This window comes from Salmo trutta, chromosome 22, assembly GCF_901001165.1.
Source record: "Salmo trutta chromosome 22, fSalTru1.1, whole genome shotgun sequence".
Lineage (NCBI taxonomy): Eukaryota > Metazoa > Chordata > Actinopteri > Salmoniformes > Salmonidae > Salmo > Salmo trutta.
In genome coordinates this window covers 46,972,227-46,978,281 of record NC_042978.1, presented here as the reverse complement: position 1 = coordinate 46,978,281, position 6,055 = coordinate 46,972,227, and the positions used below count along the sequence as shown (strand labels likewise).

Below are 6,055 nucleotides of genomic sequence, written 5' to 3'. Positions count from 1 at the left end.
CACAGCATGGTAGCAACACAACATGACAACAAACATGGTAGCAGAACAACATGGTAGCAGCACAAAACATGGTACAAACATTGGGCACAGACAACAGCACAAAGGGCAAAAAGGTAGAGACAACAATACATTACGCAAAGCAGCCACAAAATAAGAGTGTCCATTATTTGAGTCTTTGAATGAAGAGATTGAGATAAAACTGTCCAGTTCGAGTGTTTGTTGCAGCTCGTTCCAGTCGCTAGCTGCAGCGAACTGAAAAGACGAACGATCCATGAATGTGTGTGCTTTGGGAACCTTTAAGGTGGGAGATCTCTTCACGGTTCTGGATGGCCACCATGTCAGTGTAGTGCTCCGTGCACCACTTTCTAGCAGTGTCCCAGTTCATAGTTTTGTTGGAGTGATGGTAGGACCAGCCCTCTACTCTAGTGCACATGGTGACAACTGAGGAATGACATATAGAAAAAAGGTCAATATTGACACATGAATGAGTTTACATGAGTGGGATTTTAGAAATGCATAGATCTTTTGAAATGTGTTTCTTACTTGAGTACAGGAGGAAGAGGGTGATCCATGAGTTGGGGCTTCTGGCTTGTTGTGATGCAGAGCAGAAGTCCTGTGGAGACAACATCAAGCCATACTTTACAGACTGAGAAATGCATTGGCTGTCTGAAATGTATATAAACTAACTGGTGCATCTTAATTTTAAGGCATAAACCAATTCTCTCAACAGTACTTACCATTGTAAGTTTAAAATGTGATGCTCTTTTGCAGGTAAATCTCCAAAGGATATGTTTCTAGTCTTATCCAGTGGATGAAATGATACTGCTCTCTGGTACTCTGTGCATATATATATACACCAACCCACGCTACAACAACGGCCAAACACCGGAATTCATCGTTATGACACTGCCTGGGCATGAATAGGCTACTCTGGGATTTCCAAATTGGAAACTTTCTCCCTCTCTCTCCCTCCCTCTTTTAGATATCTGGACTCTATCCTATTGTGTCGGTCAGACAGATAAGGGTGTCTATGAGCAGGCGCCAGAGCCCAAAGCCCGGGCTGCAACAGGAAACAATAAATGAGGCATCAGGAAGCTCACATTAATAACAGCCTCTGCCCTGGACAGAGACTCACAGATACTGAGCTGGTGTTGAAATGTTTATTTCACTCCTTTGAAATGTCTGGCTAACACCACATCAAGCATTTGTTGTCATGAATAGTGGGGTGCATAATCTATGAATTAGTCATAATATTGTAAGCTAACAGTTGACAAATGTACTATGTCAAGTCGACCTCTATTTCAAGTGCATTTCATTGAGTTGGGTTTTGTTATAACAGTGTGTAGAATTTGACTAACCCACTACTGTGTTTCTGTAATTGTATTAAAGGATATGCACAGCTTGAGAGGATACAGGGAGACAGACAGGTTGTCATGAAGAAACAGGGAGACAGACAGGTTGTCATGAGGATACAGGGAGACAGACAGGTTGTCATGAGGATACAGGGAGACAGACAGGTTGTCATGAAGAAACAGGGAGACAGACAGGTTGTCATGAGGATACAGGGAGACAGACAGGTTGTCATGAGGATACAGAGAGACAGACACGTTGTCATGAGGATACAGAGAGACAGACATGTTGTCATGAGGATAGAGGGAGACAGACAGGTTGTCATGAGGATACAGGGAGACAGACAGGTTGTCATGAGGATAGAGGGAGACAGACAGGTTGTCATGAGGATACAGGGAGACAGACAGGTTGTCATGAGGATAGAGGGAGACAGACAGATTGTCATCAGTATACAGGGAGACAGACAGGTTGTCATGGGGATACTGGGAGGCAGACAGTGAGACAGAAAAGTTGTCATGAGGATACTGGGAGGCAGACAGGTTGTCTGTCTGTGTGACTGGAAACAACACTATAGACGCCTGTTGGCTGCCTGCACTGACTACCATGGCTCACATCCTTCCTGACTGGACTCACTTACACTCTGAACATCTACCACAGCAGACCTATTTTGTTGACCCCTAGAAAGTCCCCCATTCCTGAGGCCCAAACATAAATACTGTTGGTGAGGAAACAGAGATTTCAACATGGCGTCTGATGAATTCTTGATAATCCCTAATGGATTCTAATTAAGATGACTCAGTTATGAGCAATGACAGATGGAGAAATAATCACTTTCCAACAGGTTATCATATTTTGAGTATAACCACTTAATAACTTTGAATGAAATCATATAGAGTATTGCTTGGTACCTTTCAGTGACATTGTTGCATGTTGTGTTTATATTTTTCTTCAGTGTAAATGATACAGTATCTGTCACCTCCTCAGTCACACCTGGCTATTTTTATTTTAAAAAAGAATGTTTTAATTGCTAAATAACTGAACGTACTTGATACTGTGATTCCTGAAATGCAGAGCCTGTTGATGGAGTATTTTTTTCAAATCCTTAATTATGCTTTTGTTACATTATTTGGTAGATCAGCTGGTTAGCTAGCTCTCAGTCTCATTGACCACACAACGTTGCTAACGCTAGCTAGCTAACCACTTAATATAATATAACTGTCACGCCGGCTCCCGCTCCCCCTCTCTGGAGCTCGAGGACGCCAGGCTGCCCATCATTACGCACAGCTGTCACCATCATTACTGTCTGTTCCTCAGTTTGTTCCCCATGTCAGTATTATTGTTGTTTTGTTTTCCCCTGTCCAGACACTGTCCTCTTTGTTTCATGTCGTTTATTTATTAAATATTCTCTCACTGTACTTGCTTCTCGTCTCCCAGCGTCTGTCCTCACAGAATGCAGACACCCATATTTGAAGCATCAGGGAGTTTTTTATTTTTGTTTTTTGTTGGTGACGTCGGGTCCGGGTACCGCTGCAGAAAAAAAGGGGGGTTTCACTCAATGTTCACTCCCTGTACTTGCTTTTCATCTCCCAGTGTCAGTCCTCACAATAACTTGTTCTCAAAATCTAATCAAATCACATTGTATTTGTCACAAACACATGGTTAGCAGATGTTAATGTGAGTGTAGCGAAATGCTTGTGTTTCTAGTTCCGGCCATGCAGTAATATCTAATCTAACCTAACAATTTCACAACAACTACCATATACACACGTGTAAAGGAATAAATAAGAATATTTACATAAAAATATATGAATGAGTGATGGCAGAACGGCATAGGCAAGATGCAGTAGATGGTATAGAGTACAGTATATACATATGAGATGAGTAATGTAGGGTATGTAAACATTATATAAAGTGGCATTGTTTAAAGTGGCTAGTGATACATTTATTACATCAATTTTTCCATTATTAAAGTGGCTAGAGTTGAGTCAGTATGTTGGCAGCAGCCACTCAATGTTAGTGATGGCTGTTTAACAGTCTGATGGCCTTGAGATAGAAGCTGTTTTTCAGTCTCTCGGTCCCCGCTTTGATGCAAGTGCAGGGAGTGAGAATTTTAATAAGCATTTCTCTACGGTTGGCCATGCTTTCCACCTGGCTACCCCTACCCCGGTCAACTGCACCCTCCACAGCAACCCGCCAAAGCCCCCACCATTTCTCCTTCCCCCAAATCCAGATAGCTGTTGTTCTGAAAGAGCTGCAAAATCTGCACCCCTACAAATCAGCCGGGCTAGACAATCTGCACCCTCTCTTTCTAAAATGATTTGCCGAAATTGTTGCAACCCCTATTACTAGCCTGTTCAACCTCTCTTTCGTGTCGTCTGAGATTCCCAAAGATTGGAAAGCTGCCGCGGTTATCCCCCTCTTCAAATGGGGTGACACTCTAGACCCAAACTGCTACAGATCTATATCTATCCTACCTTGTCTTTCTAAGGTCGTCGAAAGCCAAGTTAACAAACAGATTACCGTCCATTTCGAATCCCACCGTACCTTCTCCGCTATGCATTCTGGTTTCAGAGCTGGTCATGGGTGCACCTCAGCCACGCTCAAGGTCCTAAACGACATCATAACCGCCATCGATAAGAGACATTACTGTGCAGCCGTATTCATTGACCTGGCCAAGGCTTTTGAACATGACCTGCTTGCCCGTCCAGCATCACTACTCTGGACGGCTCTGACTTAGAATACGTGGACAACTACAAATACCTGGGTGTCTGGTTAGACTGTAAACTCTCCTTCCAGGCTCACATTAAGCATCTCCAATCCAAAATTAAATCTAGAATCGGCTTCCTATATCGCAACAAAGCATCCTTCACTCATGCTGCCAAACATACCCTCGTAAAAACTGACCATCCTACCGATCCTCGACTTCGGTGATGTCATCTATAAAATAGCCTCCAACACTCTACTCAACAAACTGGATGCAGTCTATCACAGTGCCATCGGTTTTGTCACCAAAGCCCCATACACTACCCACTATTGCGACCTGTACGCTCTCGTTGGTTGGCCCTCGCTTCATACTCGCCAAACCCACTGGCTACAGGTTATCTACAAACCCACTGGCTACAGGTTATCTACAAGTCTCTGCTAGGTAAAGCCCCGCCTTATCTCAGCTCACTGGTCACCATAGCAGCACCCACTCGTAGCACGCGCTCCAGCAGGTATATCTCACTGGTCACCCCCAAAGCCAATTCCTCCTTTAGTCGTCTTTCCTTCCAGTTCTCTGCTGCCAATGACTGGAACGAACTGCAAAAATCTCTGAAGCTGGAGACTCATATCTCCCTCACTAGCTTTAAGCACCAGCTGTCAGAGCAGCTCACAGATCATAGCCCATCTGTAAACAGCCCAACTATCTACCTACCTCATCCCCATACTGTATTTATTTATTTATCTTGCTCCTTTGCACCCCAATATCTCTACTTGCACATTCATCTTCTGCACATCTACCATTCCAGTGTTTAATTGCTATATTGTAATTACTTCGCCACCATGGCCTATTTATTACCTTAACTTACCTAATTTGCACTCACTGTATATAAACTTTTTGTTTTCTTTTGTTCTACTGTATTATTGACTGTATGTTTTGTTTATTCCATGTGTAACTCTGTGTTGTATGCGTCGAATTGCTTTGCTTTATCTTGGCCAGGTCGCAGTTGCAAATGAGAACTTGTTCTCAACTAGCCTACCTCGTTAAATAAAGGTGAAATAAAATAAATAAATAAAAACCTATACTGTCCTCACCTTCTGGATGTTAGCGGGGTGAACAGGCAGTGGCTCAGGTGGTTGTTGTCCTTCATGATCTTTTTGGCCTTCCTGTGACATCGGGTGGTGTAGGTGTCCTGGAGAGCAGGTAGTTTGCCCCCGGTGATGCGTTGTGCAGACCTCACTACCCTCTGGAGAGCCTTACGGTTGTGAGCGGAGCAGTTCCCGTACCAGGCGGTGATACAGCCCGACAGGATGCTCTTGATTGTGCATCTGTTAAAGTGTGTGAGTGTTTTTGGTGACAAGCCGAATTTCTTCAGCCTCCTGAGGTTGAAGAGGCGCTGCTGCGCCTTCTTCACCACGCTGTCTGTGTGGGTGGACCATTTCAGTTTGTCCGTGATGTGTACGTCGAGGAACTTAAAACTTTCCACCTTCTCCACTACTGTCCCGTCCATGTGGATAGGGTGCTGCTCCTTCTGCTGTATCCTGAAGTCCACGATCATCTCCTTTGTTTTGTTGACATTGAGTGTGAGGATATTTTCCTGACACCACACTCCAAGGGCCCTCATCTCCTTCCTGTAGGCCGTCTCGTCGTTGTTGGTAATCAAGCCTACCACTGTAGTGTCGTTTGCAAACTTGATGATTGAGTTGGAGGCGTGCATGGCCACGCAGTCATGGGTGAACAGGGACTACAGGAGAGGGCTGAGAACGCACCCTAGTGGGGCCCCAGTGTTGAGGATCAGCGGGGTGGAGATGTTGTTACCTACCCTCACCACCTGGGGGCGGCCCGTCAGGAAGTCCAGGACCCAGTTGCACAGGGCGGGGTCGAGACCCACGGTCTCGAGCTTAATGACGAGTTTGGAGGGTACTATGGTGTTAAATGCTGAGCTGTAGTCGATGAACAGCATTCTTACATAGGTATTCCTCTTGTCCAGATGGGTTAGGGCAG

General features: G+C 44.6%; 1 long non-coding RNA gene across 1 annotated transcript; it reads right to left on the bottom strand.

Moving 5' to 3' along the window:
- Positions 1–230: 230 nt before the first annotated feature.
- Positions 231–1,035, bottom strand: LOC115158855 (uncharacterized). Its single transcript, XR_003868751.1, has 3 exons — positions 738–1,035; positions 544–613; positions 231–441 (listed from the first exon to the last, which is right to left on the bottom strand). It is a non-coding gene; the product is annotated as an uncharacterized LOC115158855 (long non-coding RNA).
- Between the last annotated feature and the right edge of the window lie 5,020 nt (positions 1,036–6,055).